The 20,011-nt window shown below is 40.4% G+C and overlaps 1 pseudogene; it reads left to right on the top strand.

Annotated features, from left to right (window-relative positions):
• Positions 1-14,664: 14,664 nt before the first annotated feature.
• LOC117694731 (testin pseudogene) lies at positions 14,665-15,924 on the top strand (annotated as a pseudogene).
• Positions 15,925-20,011: the final 4,087 nt, after the last annotated feature.

Genomic DNA, 20,011 nt, shown 5'->3' with positions numbered 1-20,011 from the left:
TAACCCTCATTCTAAGACTGTTCCCTTGGTTGAGAGACTCCTTCTCGTGGCTGAGATCATCCTCTCTCTCAAGATCACCAGCTCCAAACTCTAGTCCCTAGCGCCCTGCCAGGTATCCTCTTCCCCTGATCCCCCATCATATGCAACAGGCTACAGCTATTTGGCTTAGCCTGCTTGCCTGTAGCAACAGGGTGAGACCCTGCTGGCTACCCAGCCCTGTATTCCTTAGCCAGCCTATGGTTCCCTCCCCCTCAGTCATTTGCATCTGGCTAAAGCTACTTAGCTCAGCTAGCTTGCCTCAAGCAGCGGATCTAAAAATCCTGCCTTCACCCTTTGCCCCCTCCCCTCCCCCCCACCCCCCCACCCCCCCACCCCCGTACCAACTTCCACGTATCTTTCCCATAGACACAGACTCTCACTCTTTCTGACTCTTAGCTCTCCTATTAAGCCCCAATGCTTCTTGCTTTAAACTCTTCTTTAAAGTTAACCTTTTTTCTCTTTCTTTACATTTAAGATTTCTAAGAAAAACAAAGGGGTAATACAAAACCTCTCTGCCAGAGCACCCAGATGCCACATGGCAGAGCAAGGCCCCTCCCCCCCACTACTTCTAAGCCCACCATTACTGCTTCTTCTCCCCAACAGGAGGACCTGCAACAACAAACGTTTCTGTTTTTCAACCAAAATTTTAAACATTTCTTTTTCTCCCCAACAGGAACACCTAAAACAACAATGCTTGTGCTTTTCAACCAAAAATTTTATTATTTTTTGTTTTAATGCTTCCTTTTCTCTCTAACACTCATGAAATATGTCCAACTTTTTTTTTTCAAATTTTAAGATTTCTTCAAGGTTCAAAAGTTATCTAATTTACTTCCACAGGTTAAGTCAACATGTTGCTGATCACCATTTCTTGAGTCTTAATTAACAACTAATCTCTTTTACAGACAAACTGTTGCTGCCAATTCCAGATACATAATTAACATTGTTTTTCTCCCTCAGCCATCCAAAAACAGACTTAAAGATACCTTCCAGGACTAAAATTTTCTGAAACACCTTTGCTTTTCTAGGATCTTAATGACAGACCATGATGTGCTTGTTCCCAAGCAATTTAAAGCTCAATATCCAGCCTTTACAGACATCTCCCTGCCAGAGGTGCTGCTTCCCTCCTGTGATTATCCTACAGGTATACCCACAGATCCAACAGAGTCCATGCCATCCTCTGGAACCTGCCTGAGATGCCAAGCTGCTTTCTCCCAGCCACCTCATCTGACTGCAGACTCCAGAGACATGCTGAGATACAGAGACAGCACCACCTCCTGGAACCTGTCAAGCTACCTTCTTCCAGCCACCTCATCTGACTGCAGACCCCAGAACATGCTGAGATACAGAGACAGCACCACCTCATGGAACCTGTCAAGCTGCCTTCTTCCAGCCACCTCATCTGACTGAAGACCCCAGACACACGCTGAGATCCAGAGACCCACACCAGACTCCAGAGATGCATGCCAAAACCCAGAGACACTCACTACAGGAGACAGATCCAGACCTTCCAACTGCAGATGAACTCTTTTGCCAAAGTCATATAGCTAAAGTTACATGTTAGTGAGGAAAACATGTCTATTTAGATTAATCAGATGTCATTAACCTCAGACTGTACAACCTGCATTTAATTGTTTCAATGATCCCCTGCCTTCCAAACCCTACCCTAAATTCCCATTACACTTGGCTTAGTTATGCTACACCCTCTGGCCTACATAGTGTTTTCTTTGACTACCTCATTTTCACTAAAAAAGAGTGAGATTTGGGCCATGAAGAGATAGTTTGGACATATCCTGGTTGAATGAGCTTTTGAATCCCAGAGACCCCCTGAGATGGAAGGCATTCAACTCCATTCCTGAGCCCTCTCGTAGAGCACTGGGTTTGAGGTAGTTGGAGACCCAACAGGACTTTGCCTGTCAGAGATGACTATTATCTCCCCACGCTCATGGATTCCAGACTACTCCATGCAGTCCATATCTCTCATTAACCTACACCTTACAGACTACAGATGACACAGAGTTGCCCCTCCTTTTATGAAAGAAAAGAGAGTGGGATGTCAGGCCTTCAAGGAGGTAATTCCATTTAACCTGCGACCTTCAGTCATGTAGCACACAGGTAGAGGGCATGATTAGCAAGTCTCCACTTCCAGAGATTAAAATATTAATGAGTTATCTAAAGGCCGGGAGGCGTAGCTAATTAAGTTATTCCCTCCCCTTTTCCCCCTCCCTATAAAAAGCCAGGCCCCCTGACTTTTTAGGGGGTGCACGAACCATTTACACCCATTCACCACGCCATGAACAATAAATGCTTTGGAAAACTGGACTCCATGTGTCATCTGGGCCTTCCTGCACCTGCTGCCAGATTCCTAGCCTTTGGAACCCTGAACCTTGCCAATGTAGCCAGTGGGCGGGCCAGCAGCTGTGTGAATGTGGGGCCTTCCTCCTCCAATGGTGTGGGAAGCCCTCCCGGGACCCCACTGCCAGACTCCCTCCCAGCTGCATGAGGTTTATTTCCCCACACAGGCTGAGGTTTTCTTCAATTGATCATGATTTTGAATCCAGAGTTCTCTGCCCTTCCTTCCTTCCTTCCTTCCTTCCTTCCTTCCTTCCTTCCTTCCTTCCTCCTTTGTTCCTTCCTTCCTCCTTCCTTCCCTCTCCCTCACTCCCTCTCTCTCTTTCTTTCTGAGGGGTATTTACTAAAGTGTATTTTTAACCAACACATTCTGAAGGAAAAGCTCTTGTGATTTTTGTTGGGATGGTAGACCTGAGTTAGCCATGAACAGAAAGAATATTCACTATGTGTACTTGGTCACAAAGATTCAGTCTCGAGCATGCTTCAGCAAAGCATGAATGTTAGAGATACACTCATAGGGGATAAGGTCAGTGGTACAGCTTGTTTCATCAGAGAGGCATGTCTCAGAGTACTCCTACAAAAATAAAATGAAGTATTTTTATTCAAAGATAGTATATAGAGCAGCCCCCAGCTTTTGGAATATCATTACATCAGGGGCTACTTTGGTTAAATAAAATAAATATAAGGACCTCTTCAGAATATATTCAATCAGTATGTCAGTCCCCTTCCGGTTGTGCATTAGTTTATTTTTAAGGGGGCATATCTAGGACTTGATGGAGTTATCATCTGGAGGCAGAAATTGGTTTGGTTCTAGAATGATAGGTATGTATCCCTATTGTGACTTCAGAAATTCTATTGCACATTGGTTCTTAAAGGACTATATTTGTGGCCTTCTTGGGACCTTGAGGAGGTCTGAATTCATTTGCTTATCAATCATATATCTCAGGATCTTTTCAGACCTTGAGCGTATGTGTGATACCCTTGTTCTGAAGTGGTAAGTGTAAAGACCATTTGGGAAAATAAGGAATATCTGAGGTTTCCTGGTTCTCAAAGGAATGGTGTACCTATGTTTCATTGAACACTGGGGAGTATCTGACACCTTTGATATTGAGGGGGTACATCTGAAATGAAATCCTCTTTAGTTCTTGGGGAAATTGGTGAGACACAGTGTTTCTAAACAGATAAGATTAAGGCTAGTTAGGCTATTGAGGAAGATATTAGGATTCCTGGTTCGAATAGACAAGTCAGAAGCCCCCTTGTTCCATACAGTAGTTTGCAAGATCTGTGGTTCTGAAACAGTAGGTCTGAACCCAACTTGAGAATGACTGGGGTACATTTATCTTTCTGATTTAGACAGAGTATGCCTGAGGGAAAACCCCTTGATACTTTAAGAATGATTTGAGCTCCTCTTCAGACATTGGGAAAGTATGAGTCTTCCTAGTTCTGAAGAAATAAATCTGAGGCCAGATTGTCAGAAACACAATTTCGTGGATCCTTGGACAAAATGAGACAGTTTGAGGTATTCACAACCAGAAATTATTAAGGCATAAAGTCCAATATTATGTTGGGGAAAGCAGAAAGGTCAAATCATCTAATTGGAAAACTAGAACTTCCATATCATGTAGGCCAGGCAGTAGTGTAATAATTCTCCAACATGCTATGAGGAGGTTCACAGATAAGTCTGATAAATCAGATGCCTTCTTCTGAACATGAAGGACATGGCTTCTTCATTTCTTCTGACCAAGCTTAAGGCATAGATACTGGGTTTAGGGCTTTGCTGGCTACACTTAAGTTCTAGAAACACAGGTGCCAGGTTCCTGTTCTTTGGACAGATGTTGTGAAGGTAGTGGATCAGAATAAAAACTCAGTGCACCTTAGAAGAAGTTGATTTGTTACCTGTTAGGTCAGATAAAGTAGGTCCACAGTAGTCAGAAGAACATATTCTTTTCCATATGGAAGTATTGTATAGCATGTTCTTCTAGCTATGAATTGTGAGCAACTCTTAATGAGAAAGGGAACACCTGCCATGCTTTCAGTCAGAGGGGAATATCTGATGCCTCAGATGTGTATCTTAAGCAGCTAGAGTGGAAGTGGTACCATTGCCAGATGGTTGATGAGAAGAAAAAGTTCGAAACTGCTATAGTTCATATGGGGCAGAAGATGGGAAACATGAGTGTGGCTTGCAGATAAAAAGAACTGAAGATACCATGGTAAGAGAGTATATGGCTCAGGCTCCTCTACTGGTTTTCTTTTCTTTTCTTTTCTTTTCTTTTCTTTCTTTTCTTTTCTTTTTTCTTTTCTTTTCTTTTCTTTGGATTTTATTTGGCAGTCTTGGATGTTCTTGTGCCTACTTGGGAAGAAAGGGTAAGTTAGAAGCTTGATTATAGAAAAAAATTCTGGACTCATTTTTCTTACAATAAGCATCTTTAAAGCCCAGTTTGTTAGCTGGGATATTTAAGAAGTCCTCTCTTTTAGGCTGAAACATTCTGGGGCTGGCCTGAGACAAAGGGGCAAATCTAATGTCTTTATGATGAGATTAGCAGAACCTGAGGCCACATTGGTCAGACTGAGAAGGTCTGATGACTCCTTTAGGAAAGAGGATAGAACTAAAGCTCCCCTTTGGCAATGGGGTCCTTTGGACACTACATGGGAATTAATGTGAATATTTGTGGCCTCCTATGACAGAAGGGTTACAATGGGGGACCCATGTTCATATTGGAAGGCTGTGGCTCTCCCTTGCTAAAAGAGGGAAGATCTCATGTCTCCTAGTTGGGATATAATATTTCCCAATTTTCCTTAGATAACAAAAAAGGACTTGATACTCCCTTTTGAAATTGGGACACACATGAGTCCCTATGGGCCAGGAAGCAAAGCCCTGTCCCTCTGTTGCACTAAAGGAAGTATTCTCTTCTTTTTGGACAGAAAGGGCATGTATTGAGTGCTCCTCAGTAGAAACATGGTGAAAGACATCTTCTTAGTCTTATGATAAAGGTTTGATACTTGCATAGGACTGTCACCATCTGGAGATGTCTCAAAGCCTTCTTGTTTGCAGAAGAAGTCTTGATGGATCCTTGGTTTCAGGGGCAGTCCTCCATCTACTCCTGATAGAAGTCATATGTCAGGCTTCCCATAAGGAGAGGTGAAATGTTCTCTTAATGAAAGGAAGGCATTCCAATGCCCACTTCTGCAGAGATGGAAGATTCTATGTAGCTTTTGGTTTCTTATTTTTTTAAAGATGAAAAATTTCTGTGTCTTATTTTTAAGAAAGGTGATTATTTGTAAGCCCCATGTTCTGAATGGGAATCTGGAATGTCTGCTTGGTCAGAAGCAGCATTTTTGGATTTGGTTTTAGAGGATTTGGACAATCTATTGATGTTTTGAGGAGATGGGAGGGATCTGAGGCCTTCTTCATGAGACTATGAGAACCTGTGGCCTCCTTTTGTAGAGGCATAAGAAGTAGTGAGACTCCTCTTAGCCTCCATTTTAAGCCTTGTACCCCTTTTGTCAGATTTGGAAACTCTTCCAGCCCTCCTCCCCTATTTTGGAAGAGTGGCAACATTTTAAGAGCTCATCTTCTGATGGCACAGTATTGCAGTATTGATGTTTGCTTGGTATGAAGGGGCATATCTTGATTTTGTTTTCTTCAGTTTAGAATGTCAGGTGCCACATTGTAGACAGAGAGAATATCTGAAAACTTATTTGCAGGTGGTACTAGATCAGAAGCCTAATTTTGATGATTTACAAGGTAAGATGCTCCTTGCAGGAATAGAGGTAAGACCTGAGTCCTTTTTTGGCATACATGTAAGATGTGAGCCTACTTTGGGCAGTAGGGATAGCTTTTAAGCCAGGAAGTTCTGAAAGGGAATATCTGATACCCCCTTCAGGAAATGGGACATGTCTCAATATCCTTTGGTAGAATTGAAAAGTCTAGGACTTTTCTTGGGTTGGGGGTGAATCTTTTGAACATTCTTCTTGAGAAGAGACAGGAATAAAGTTGCCATGTGCACAAGTGGAGATTTCAAAAAACTGTTGAAAAGGAAGCTCTAACAGTCTCCTGAGAGATGGCATAGATTCTAGTGGCTTTTGGGTTGGTTAAGAAAGTTCCAGTTTTCCTGGAGAGGTACTCCCAGAATCCTTTGTTCAGGTACTTTCACCCAGCATACCTTCATTAGGTTTCAAAACTCCCAGAGCACCTGGCACAGGTATCAGAGATTCTAGAGTTCATGATAGAGTGAAGTGTTACAAATGCCTGAGCACATGGTATAGCTTCTTCTGCCTCTAACTAACTAGTGAAGTAGTAGAAATCTAAGACAATCTCAAGCAGGTGATGAAAGATCTATAATCTCTTGAGAGACAGATGATATTTATAGACTGTTTGAGTAAATGGCAATGTTCCTAATGTCCCCTGGGCAAATGCAGAAAATCTGGGATCTTCGGGCTCAGATGGCTTTTAATATCTTAAAGCCTCTTAGTCCAAACAAGACCTTGGAACCCTTGGGATGACATGGGGATACCCTTGGACAGATTGTGGATGTCCAAGAGATTCTTGTGATAATATGGGCAGTTTTTTATATAGTCAGTATTTTTTTATAGATGTCATGAGGTGGTAAATCTCATAGAGTCACCTTTTCACCTGAAGACAAATTCTGAAACACTTTATGTGTTAGAGAAGCTCTTAATGGGCTTATTTGAGATCAGAAAAATTTCCCACACTCTTGGCCAGATGGATAAAGTTCCAATGTTTCCTGGAATAATGTCAGTGGTTTCAGTATCAGTTGTTCAGATATGAAAGGGCCCACAGCACCTTGGGCAAATGTTTAAAATCTCAGTACCTCTATAACACATGCCAAAATTTCTGAAGTACTTGCAACAGATTTGGAAGTTTTGAAAACTTCTTGGATAAAGGTTCTGGTATCTCTAGGGTAAATTGAGAAGGACTTAGATTCCCCTTCATAAGAACCTGAATTCCTAGAATATATTCAACAGATGTTGAAGTTTCTCAAGTCCCTTCAGCAGATGATAACATTTCTGGAGCACCTAGGGTAGAACCTGACGTTCCTAGAATTCCTTCTGAAACAGAAAAAAATCCAAGATTTCCTGGAGCAGATGATGAATATACTAAAGCCTCTTGGGTTAAAGAAGGTTCTATATATAATTGGGAAGATATGAACACGTCTGTACACCACTGATCATATTTTTGGATGTTCTAGATATTCTTATGATAGTGTGGAAATCTTCACAAACCCTTGAATAGATGATAAAACCCCTAAATATCATTTCTGAAGTGGTGAAGGTCCTAGAGACATGTGGTCAGATATAGACAATGTTGGACAGAACTGGCCTATTAATAATAAAGATTTCAAACCCCTGGAACAGATTAAATAGGTCCCAATGAATTTGAAATCTGAAGAAGATTGGAGAGTTTTCTGGAGAGATGTTGATTACCTTCAAATCCTTGGGTCAGAATCTCAAGGACACACAATACCATTGGCATATATTGAAATACCCAGATTTCTTGGGGGAGATGACAAAGTTCCTAGAGTCCCTGACAAATATTTTGAGGAAGTTAAATCTCTTGGAAAGAAAGTAAAATTTCTGATGTCTTTGGGGTTCATTGGAAATATCCCAGATATCTTGAAGTATGAGGCTGAAGTTCTAGAGTACCTTACACAGCTGACAATTTTTCAAGAGTTCACTGGACAGTAGATAATGTTTGTAGAGTAACAGGAACATGGCAATATTTAAAGTACACCTTGGGCAGAAAAAGAGAGAAATAAGAGAGAGGGGGGGAGGGAGGGAGACAGAGAGAGAGAGAGAGAGAGAGAGAGAGAGAGAGAGAGAGAGAGAGAGAGAGAGAGGGAGAGAGAGAGATAGAACTTACATTACAACTTCCAGGACAGATAAGAACTTTATTATGGCCCCAACTTGATCATAAGAAGAGCCTAGCACTTCAAGGAAAGATGTCGAAAATTCTAGAGTCCCATGAGAAAATGATGAATGTCCTCGAGACTCTTGTGTTGATGGCAACTGTCCCTAGCTCCTTGGGTAGAGGAAAAATTTATGTCATACTCTTCATGAGGTGGTAACTGTCCTAGAGTCACTTCTTTATGTGAAGACATTTTCTGTCTTACTTGATGTGATAGGGACTATTCCAGAGTACCTAATGCACATAACATAGGTCCCAGATGATGTTAGGAAGTTGAAGACTATTTCAGGGAAATTTGCAGAGTGGCCAAATTCACTAGAGAATTCTGTAAAGATATGAAGAGTCCCAAATTGTTTGGGGAGGTAGAGAAAGGTCTCCAGCATCTTTGAGGGCAAAACTAAAAGGTTCTGGGGTCCCTGAGGCAGATAGAAAATTTGCTACAAACTCGTACATGGAATGGATTTGAAATCCCCTTAGGCAGTTGGTAATACTTGTAATTTGCTCTTGGAAAATTGAGAATGTCTTTGAGATCCCGGGCAAGAAGACATGAGTCCTATATCATCCTGGAAATGTGGCTAAGGTTCTATCTGGGGAATTTTTCACAGTCCCACTGGGCAGATGTTGATGTTTCTAGAACAACCTGGGCAGACAGGTCAGGTCTCACAGACAATGAGACAGGTTGATACACTCCTAAATTCATTTAGACATATGGAGAAGTTTGTACACTCACTATAGTAGATGGTAAAGTATCTAAATCTGCTGGTGAAGCATTGGATACTCCCACCTTGTCATGTATACAGGTGAAATCTTCAATATGGTCCAGTGAAGACAGGCAATGTTCTCCAGATTCTTGGACAGAAAACAAAGGCCCAGAACTCACTTGAATAGATAAGGAAATTGCAAATGGCCTGAGGGAATATCATACAGATTCTAGAGTACCTTGTCCAGATAAAGAAATTACCATGTGAATTGTGGAAGAAGACATGGATTCTGAATAGTCTGAAGTGCATGGATCTGTTTTTTGGATTCTTTGAGCAGACTTCAAAAATTCAAGTGTTCCTTGGCAATTAGTAGAAGGTCCTGGTATACCTCATGTAAATGTACATAGATTAAAAATCCTTTCTATTGAATGGAAGAAATAAAAAGGGTTTGGGAAGATAATAAAGGAGTGACTTGGGCAAATACTGAAATTTCTAGACTGTCGTGAGTGCATACCACATGACCTGGTATAGCTGCTGATCTTTTACGTGCTCCTGGTGCAGATGGTAAATACCCTGGAGCTCCATGTGGAGATGGCAAAGGGTATAGAGAGCCTTGTGTAGTTATGTAAATCAGAGAGAATTTATATAACTTCACAAGAGAATGGTAGGTATATCCCTGAAACACTGGGGTAGATGGTTAGTGTGTTACTGTGCACTGTGTAGAAGTAGACTGTGTTCCTGTGTTTTGAGCATGTAGGGTAGAAGCAAAAATCCCTTGGGTAGATGGGAAATTTCCTAGAGACTTTTGTGTAGATGTGGGAAGACATATAGTCCCTTGTGTAGATAGGCAGGAACCCACAGCTCCTTGAGCAGAATGAGAAGATATATGAATTCCTTCTGAAAAGGACAGTCTCAGAGAATCAGAAGCACCATTAGAAGTCAGTGATGTTAACATAATTACATAGGCTTTGATGGAAAATTTCAGAGCTCCTTTGGCTGATTGCAAAGGTGCTAGATACCTTTGACCAGATGGGAAAGTTGCTGAACCTTTTGGGGTTAATGATAAATGTCTACAAGATTCTGGAGGTTATGTTGGCAAAGCTGCTATACTTGCTGAAGCAAATTGAAAAGATTCCACATCACCCTTCATATATGCCAAATGCTCCATGGTACTCTGGGTATGCTTATGTTGTTCAAATATTCCTGTAGAATATGCTGAAAGTTATGGAACTCTTTGGTTGGAAAACAAAGAAATATGCACAGTCAAAGTTCCCTCTGCAGTCCAGGAAAGATCCTTGGGCTTTTGAGAGGATAATGAAGATCCTAGCACCCCTGGAGTTGACAGAGCATGCTACTGAGCACCTAGTGCAGATGTGAAATGTCCTGCATCTTCTGTTGAAGACTAAAAGGATTCTTGATATTTCTGGCTAGGTAAAAAAAGGTCTACTAGCTCTTTGGGAAGACTATGAACACCATACAGTATGTTGGGCAGATGGAGAACATCTCATAACTGCCTGGGAATAAGTTTGACATTTTAAAGTCTGTTGGTGAATCCCTTATTAAGATGTGGACAGTTTTAGAGACCCTTGGGAAGATTAGGAGTGTCCCAAATTCCCTTGGGAAGATGACCAAGATCCTAGAGATCCTTGTATAGATAAGGAAAATCCCAGAGGCCCCTGGTTAGATGGGAAAGATGCTGAGAGTATTTGATTATTTGGTGAAGACCACAGATGTCCTGCATTGGAGGCAAACTTCCTACAGTCTGTTTTGCAAACATAGTGTATACCTGTATGGCTTGTTCATATATAAAATGCAACTCTCCTTCATGGCCCTGAGTAGATGTGGAATTTCATAGTCTCTAGTTCAGATTTGGACATTTTTACTGTCACTTCTTATGATAGGGAAGGTCCCAGAGGCTCTTGATCAGATGGAGAAGATGATGGAGTCAGTTGTAAAGCAGAAAGACCCAAATGCCCTGCAGGAGATTAATAATTGCATGAATTTCCTCAATCATATGGAGAATTTTTCTAATCTGAAACTGCCAGGGAAGGTGCTGTATGCAGTAGATCCCCCTCAGCAGATCCTGGTGTACACATCATTGACTGGGCTGAGATTGAAAGTTTCAGAGTCCCCTGGGATGATTGCAAAGGTACTAGATAACCTTGGTCAGATGGTAAAGTTGCTGCACCTTTTTGGGTAGAAGAAAAATATCTTCCAGATTCTGGAAGTGTGGATGAGAGAACTCCTGTAGTACCTGGAGTAGATTAAGAACATTCCACATTATTCCTCACAAATTGTAAATTCATCAAGTTACTCTAGGTGTGTTTGTATTGTTCCCCAAATGCTGTAAAATATGATGAAGGTTCTAAAGACCTTTGGTTAGATAACAATGTACTCTGAGACCTAGCAAGTTCTTTAGGCACTTTCAAGGATATCAAAAATCCTAGAACTCCTGAAGTATAAAAAGCATGTCACTGAGCACCTTCTGAAGCTGCAAAATATTCTACATACCTTGCTCTAGATATCAATGACACTTGAATTTCCTGCATAAATAGGAATGGCCCAGTATTTCTTGAGGAAGATGGCGAGGGTTATACAGTCCATTGTGCAGATGGACAAAATCTCAGAGCTGCTTGTTAAGAAGTTGGATGTTTTAAAGTCATTTGATCAGATGAAACAATTTCTTCAGTACATTATTACAATATGGACAATTTTAGAGACTCTTGGGCAGATTAGTAATTATCCCAAAGCCCCTTCTTATGTTGATCAAGATCCTCAGATTCCTTGTGAACAAGGAAATTCTAAGAGGCCTTTGATCAGATGGCAAAATCCTCAGAGCACATGGGTATTTTTTGTAGACCCTGGAGGTCCTGGTGTTGATGGCAAATGTCCTACTGTTTATTTTACAGACATGGGATGTACAAGTGTGGCTTGTGCAGAAAAATAATGGCCCCCTCCACAGTGTCAAGAGATGGGGAAGATCTTAAGTTCCCTTGTTTAGATTTTTACACTTTCAGAGTCTCCTTTGCTGATAGATAGACAGCCCTTTTATCAAATTGAGGTACTGTCATGCAGAAAGACCCTGGAGGTGTTAATATTAAAGATTCTTTAACCCCTGAAGCAATTTGAGATGTTTACACATCTAACCATTCACACAACAAATTCCCCAATATACTTTGCATGTGATTGTCTTATCCCAACATTCCTGTGTTATATACCGAAGGTTTGTGATGAATTTGGATGGATGACAAAGAACTTTGTAAAGGAAATGTTCCCTTTACAGATTTGGAAAAGTTCTGTGGACTCTTGAGAAGATAGCTACCAGAGAGGCTGGAGTAGATAGAGGGAAACCCTGAGCACCTGGTGCAGATGGGTAATGTTTTACATACCCTGGTGAAGACAAAAAAGATCCTTTAGTATTCTGCCTAGATATAAAAAGTCCAGTAGTCCTGTCTTTGTCACTGATGTGTGTTCCTTATATGCATCAAAATACAGGATCCTGTTCATGTATCTAGGATGTGAGTCTGTGTCTTTTTTATTGTGGAATTTATATTAAAGACAAATGAGTGTTACTTATTGTTATTTTCATTGCTGGAGATGGTTGTGTGTGTTTGTATGTGTGTGTATGTATCTGTGTGTGTCTGTATGTGTGTCTGATATTCTCTTTTGGTTTTGTTATGAGATGTTTAATTTCCCCTGTTTTCTTGGGTGTAGTTATGCTCCTTGGGTTGTCAGTTTTCTTCCAGTATCCTCTGTAGGGCTGGATTAATAGAAAGATATTGTTTGAATTTGATTTTGTTGTAGAGTATCTTGGTTTCTTTTCTCTATCTATCATGATTGAGAGTTTTGCCAGATATATTAGCCTGGGATAGAATTTGTATTCTCTTAGAGTCTGGATGACATCTGTTCAGGATCTTCTGTCTTTTAGAGTTTCTGTTTAAAGATATGTTGTAATTCTGATAGGTCTGCCTTTATATTATCTTGCCCATCTAGGCAGTGTTGAACATGGGTTACTCTTGTATCTTGGGCTTGAATTTATACTAGTCATTGGGTATCCACTCCCACATTTTCTAAGCTAACATTGTTCCCAAATATCTTGAAGGCAGCACAAGTTGTGACTCATAGGTCTTGTGACAGAGTTGGTATACCAGCCCCAACATTGGCAGCCTAGCCTGGGCACAGAAGATAACTGGTTCAGGCTCAATACCCTCCATTATTAGAAGTCTAAGCTAGCATTACTCTCATATGTTCCAGGAAGTTTCCACTGCACTAGATTTTTTAAAGCCCCCTTAAATGCCCATGTATGCCAGTGTCTCTCCCCATACTCTCTCTCTCTCTCTCTGCTCAATCCCTCCCGAACCTGCCCTTTCCTGTTACCATCCCCAACTGGTTGTAGTCTACCCATAAAATCTATTCTATTTCTTTTTCCTAGAGAGATACATAGGTCCTTTATAGACCTCTCCTCTTTGTTTAACTTCACTATAACGGTAGATTGTAGTGTGATTATTCTTTACTTAACAGCTAATATCCACTTATCAGTGAATATATATCATGTTATTCTTTTTAAGCCTAGGTTGCCTCATTACCAATGATTTTCTTATAGTCCTATCTATTCGTCTACAATTTTATGATGTCATTTTTAATAACAGCTGAGTAATACTCCATTATGTATATGTACCATATTTTCTGTACTCATTTTTGATATATTGTCATCTAGGTTGATTTAAGTTATTACCATAAATAATAAATAGCTGAGTAAGTGTCTTTTTGGTAGGATGCGGCATCCTTTGGATATATAACCAAGAGTTATATAACTGGATGTTGAGGTAGACAGAATAACAGTTTTATGATGAACCTCCATATTAATTTCCATAGTGGCTTTACAATTTTGCACTCCCATCAGTAATGGTGGAGTGTTCTCCTTGTTCCACATTCTGATCTTAGCCAGTCTGACAGATGTAAGATAGAATCTTAAAATAGTCTTGATTTGTGTTTACCTGATGACTAAAGATGTTGCACATTTCTTCAAGTGTTTTTTCAGACATCTGAGAGTGTTCTAATGAGAATTTCCTGTTTAGATCCATACATAATTCTTAATAAAATTGTTTTTAATTTCTTGAGTTCTCATATCTTTGGAATATTAGCCCTATATTGAATATGGACTTGAAGAAAATCTTTTCCCATTCTGTAGGCTGCCATTTTTGTTCTATTGACAATATCCTTTGCCTTACAGAAGCGTTTTAAGTTTCATGAGATCCCCTTTATTAATTATCAGTCTTAGTGTCTGTGGTATACGTATTCTGTTTATTGTGTCCTGTGAAAATGCATTCATGTCTATTTTCTACTTAAAATATGCTTTTATGAGTTTTGTGAGTTTCAGTATTTGTCATCTTCCATAAAGTTTTATTTTACTTCTTTTCCATTCATGATAAAAACAATGAGAATATAAAGTATGCTATATATGTACTTGCAATTTCCATTTACATACTTGGTGTCATAATTCAATAAACTCTATGAAGCTCATTAAAGATTTGTTTGATAGTTACATCAACAAGGGCATAATTTGGAATTAAAAGTATGGTTTATTATAATTTTTTTAAAAATTAAAAATTCATAATAGATTCATTTTATTTCTCCCACCCCCAAGAGATGGACTTAGGTCACAAGCAAGGACTGGGAGCCCCTTGTCTAAAATGCAAAGAGAACTGTGCAGGGTTTGAACTACACTACTGGAAGAAAATATGTCGTAACTGCAAATGTGGACAAGAAGAGCATGACATACACCTGAGTAATGAGGTGGGGCAGAAAGTGGTGAGACTCTTGGAAGACATCAACCTGATTGCCAAGATGAAATTAGGTGCAACTCCCAAGTACAAATCCAGTGATATGATAGTGACCAATCCAACTGATGCGGAGAAGAATCATTCCATCAACACTGTTACCTATGAGTGGTATCCTCCTGTCCAGAACCAGGAACTGATCAAGAAGTACATGCAGATGTTGCCTAAGGAGAAACGGCCAGTATCAGGTTCAGAAGGAGCACAGTACCTGAAGCAGCAGCTGGTGAAGCAGCTTCCTGCACACGACCAGGACCCTTCTAAGTGCCATGAGTTGTCTCCCAATGAGATAAATGAGATGGAGCAGTTTGTGAAGAAATATAAGAGTGAGGCTCTGGGAGTGGGTGATGTGAAACCTCTCTCTGATTTGAGTGCTCAAGGTGATAAGGTGGACAACCCTGCTGAAGACAATAATACCACAGCAGCAATGGGTTCCAAGGACAAATCTGTGGAGTCCAAGAAGACCCACTATTCCTGTTACAGCTGCAAACACGCCATGAAGGAAGGAGACCCCGCCATCTTTGCTGAAAGGTCAGGCTATGATAAATTCTGGCACCCAGCTTGTTTTATCTGCAGCACCTGTGGTGAAATCCTGGTCAATATGATTTATTTCTGGAAGAATGGGAAGCTATACTGTGGCAGACATTACTGTGATAGTGAGAAGCCCCGCTGTGCTGGCTGTGATGAGCTAATATTCAGTAATGAATACACTCAAGCAGAAAACAAAAATTGGCATCTGAAACACTTCAGCTGCTTTGAGTGCAACAACATCTTGGCAGGAAAAATATATGTTATGGTCAGTGGCAAGCCTGTGTGCAAGCCCTGCTACATGAAGAACCATGCTGTGGTATGTCAAGGATGCCACAATCCCATTGACCCAGAAGAGCAGAGAGTGATGTACAATAACTTCAGCTGGCATGAGTCCACAAAGTGTTTCCTATGCTCCTGCTGCAGCAAGTGTCTTATTGGGCAGAAGTTCATACCTGTAGAAGGGATGTTTTTATGTTCCATGGAGTGTAAGAAGATGATGTCCTAAGAGAAGTGTAACAAGCAGTATGGAACCATAGCTGTTCACAGTGGCCTGAATTTCATGATAAATTTCAATTTGAAATAAAAAGAAAATCAAACTTCATAGCAGATCTGGAGATTTTGTCCAATATATTTTCTTTTATTAACCTTAAGAATTTTGTGTCTTAAATTTGAGTGACTGCTTTAATTGCATGATTAAAAAATGATGTCAAGTCAGTGAATTTCTTCTGGCAGACAGCATTGTGAACAATGGGCAATCCAGTGCTTAAACCTTTGCATTCTTGATTGAGGCAGAGGTTTCTCTCTTACTGCATATTTCTCTATTTACTTTACCTTTGTGTTCCTTTTTGCAATCTAGTGTCCTTCATCTTTTTTTTAACCTATATGGTTGGAATAATATGTGCACTTTAATCTAAGAGATTTTTTTTTTGTCCAGAAGATAAAAGTAGGCCATTCATTTAGTTTTTGAAACCCAAAGAGTATATAGGTTTTGTATATAGGGAATTACAACTTCTGCTAATGTCACCTGTCTTCCTTGCTTTGACTCAATTTTGTTGTATGACTTACAGTGTTACCTTATGGATAATATTTTGTGCTATCTCTATGCTTGCTGTCTTCTTTGCTTGTTCACTCTGATATAAGCAAGTTTTTATCCTAGGCAGTGATGCCTAACTGCCATTAAAGGTACCTTGTATCTGAGCCCCTCACTCAGGTCGTGTCAGGGTTTATTGACACTTCAACTATATTTAGAATATACTGCCCCTTATAAATTAGGATATATCATTTCATATAATAAATACTATATATTTTAGCATATGTAATTCTATATGGTAAATATGACTATGTCCCCAAGTCCCTGGGGGACCTGGGAGCACCAAAGTTTCTATCTTGCTGTGTTTCTTCTACCTGGGTGAACTCTTGGCCATACTGAATCTGCTTGTTGGTACCAGCTCCCTGTTAACTTATTCAATGACAATCACTATGCTGTTAACACTGTAAGGTCCTTCCCCTTTGCTTCAATTAAACCAGCAGGGGGCACCATTCCACCTTCTCTCAATTTCAGGCTTTGCTTGAGATAAGAGAAGCCCTTTTATATGTTCAACATACTCAGTCTGTCTGAATCCATCTAGGAAATGTAGATATTAGAGGCTAGAGAGATGGCTTAATGGTTAAGAGCACTGACTGCTCTGCAAGGGACCTAGGTTCAATTCCCAGAAACCACATGGTGGAGTACAACCATCTTTAACTTGGGCTTTAGGAAATCCAGCATCCTCTCTGTCTCCTAGGGTACTGTACACAGTAGTGTACTAACATGCACCTAGGCAAATACTCATTTACATAAAATTGAAATCATTTTTAGCTGAGCAGTGGTGGTGTATGCCTTTAATCCCAGCACTTCAGAGTCAGAGGCAGGCATATTTCTGTAGCCAGCCTGGTCTACAGAGTGAGTTCCCAGACAGCCAGGGCTACACAGAGAAACCCTGTTTCAAAAAACCAAAAAATTGAAATGCAGATATTTTCCCACTGAAGCCAGAAAAGGTAACAGTGTTGGGGACCCCATACTACAGTCAGGTTACAGCTTTAGGGAGCCTTTGTTCCTCAAAAATTTTATTATTTTTTGTTTGTTTTTCCTTTGACATTATTTCCTTTCTTTCTTTCTTTCTTTCTTTCTTTCTTTCTCTCTTTCTTTCTTTCTTTCTCTCTCTCTTTCTTTCTTTCTTTCTTTCTTTCTTTCTTTTTCTTTGTTTTTGAGACAGAGTTGGACTATATACCCTTGGCTGTATTGAAACTCACTCTGTAGTCCAGGGTGACAGAACTCAGATATCCTACTGAATTTGCCTCCTGGGTGCTGGGATTAAAGGTGTGTGCCAACAACACCCAGTTTAACGGTATTTATTTATTTATTTATTTATTTATTCACTTTACATGCACATCACAGCACCCCTCCCTTCTCTTCTCTAAGTCCCACCCATACAAATTCCTCCCCCACTACACCATCCTCTTCATAGTAGGGTAAGCTCCCTTGGGTCTCCTTCTGCCCTAGGATGGCTAGTCACAGCAGGACTAAGCACATCCTCTCCCACAGACACCCAACTAGTCAGTCAAGCTAGAAGAAGAGGATTTCTTTCCATTTTTGGGATTATGATATAATTATATTGTTTCTCCCTTCTCTTTTCCTCCTTTAGACCCTCCCATATATACCTGCTGGCTCTTCTTACACTAATCATGGCTCACCAATATAATGGTTTAAACATGAGATAAACAAGGGCAGGATATATTGCAAAGTGGACAGAGAAAGCCCATGAGGCTTCAGACATACAAAAATATCTACAGGGAGTTATGGCATGCTGAGAGTAGGAGTAATATCTGCTGCAAGAAAGAGCACACAGATTTGTTAGCAAATATTATTATTTTTTCTTTGGTTGAGTTTATAATATAACCTCATCATTTTTCATTTCCAGTGTAATATGAAATAAATCCTCTCCTATCTAAATTTAAATCTATTTGGGAGCCCTGTAACCAGTTGACATGGGTGCTTGTGTCCCTTATAGCAGCAGCTCACCTTTTTATGCTCTATGGCCTTTAGAAGTTTGGGTGTGGTATAGATCCACAATGATAGCACACCCTGAGCAGGCCTGGCCACCCTGTGTATCACCCTGCATTTGAAGAGTCAAGATGACAGCAAATGTCCAAAGAATAGTGTTACCACTATTATTACAGTGAGAGGACCTGAGTTCACCCCTGGATCCAGTGTCCATGCTTTTGTACCTGAGGTTTCTGATTTCTCTTCCAGAAAGGGATGGGGTTTCATAATAAAATGGTTTTATAATATGGTTCCTGTCCCCTAATAGATAATTATTCTCACAAGTAGAATGTCAAAGTAAAGTGAAAGTGGAGAAACAAAGGGGTATTTGCCTCCCAGGCTGATTCAATTTCAGAGTCCCATATCTAGCCAGAAGTGGCCAGGATACTGAAATAGTCAACAATGAGTCTGGAATGTAAAGGGTTATGGTGTTTTGTTCAGTAGAGAGAGCAGGTGGTATGTGGCAATGCATTATTATGAAAAGGCCTCTTATAACCCAGGTTTATGGCCCTAAGGTTGACTCAGCAGAAGGGCACATTGCCAAAATAGCAGGCTCTGCATCTGTGTAATAAGCACAATGGAACTCAACTTCATCCCTAACCCTAAAATTGTAAGAAATTTAATAACTACTACTAAACAAAGTTCATGATTAGACTTATGTGTAACTCTAGTTATAAAACTACATGTATTTGAAGTGATAGAGTCTCCTGGTGACTATGGTGACTCCTTTCCAGATATCCTAGGTTTGGTTGCCTAAAAACCTGATTCCACAGATACTAAGCTTAGTTGAGTTTTCTTAATAAACTTTATATTAGATTTCCCATCAAACATATTCTCAACAAGAGACACTGTAAATGATGTTTCTAATTGGTACACCCAGTCTCCAATTTTAGACAGTCAAGGGGTTTATGGCAAAAGTAATCCCACCACCAAAGTACAAAAAACTTGTGTGAAAGTTTTCAAAGCAAAACTGCCATTTAAAACCCTATATTTCACCCTTATTTTTCTCTCTTTAGAGTAGCTCTTTTCTCAATGGAGTTGTGAAATCTCTTTCCTAGAACATTCCTTCTCAAGGACCTCCTGAAAAACACCTAGTTAATATTCTTGAATGGAAGGGTCCCTTGTTTCAACACACCAGTGACCAACTAAGGAACCAATTAAGCTAATTGTATCAGCTAAATCAAGAACAACTTCAGGAAGATCATATAAATGCGGAAGTGTAGTGCTCATGCATGGGCATGGTTTGGTTGGGCTGAGTTGTGGATCCTGTGTGTCTGCTGCCCCAGGTGGCTGGAATTTCTGCTTGGGGAGCAGAAGCATGGGTATTTGACTGATTTCACTCCACTGGGCTATGAGAAGCAGCGTGGCTCCACTGGGCATGGAGAAGTCTCAGTCTGAAGTCCCATGGAGGCAGACCTCCTGGTTTGGGGGTCCCTGGGCCGAAGCAGCTAGACGGGGAGACCGGTGGTCTCAGCCCTTGGGCACCCAGATGCCACCAAGAAGGACTAAGACAGAGTGGGCATATGGGCTGGACTGGCCCACAGCC

The sequence above is a fragment of the Arvicanthis niloticus genome, chromosome X (genome assembly GCF_011762505.2).
Source record: "Arvicanthis niloticus isolate mArvNil1 chromosome X, mArvNil1.pat.X, whole genome shotgun sequence".
NCBI classification, from domain to species: Eukaryota; Metazoa; Chordata; class Mammalia; order Rodentia; family Muridae; genus Arvicanthis; species Arvicanthis niloticus.
This window is presented reverse-complemented; position numbering and strand designations above follow the sequence as displayed.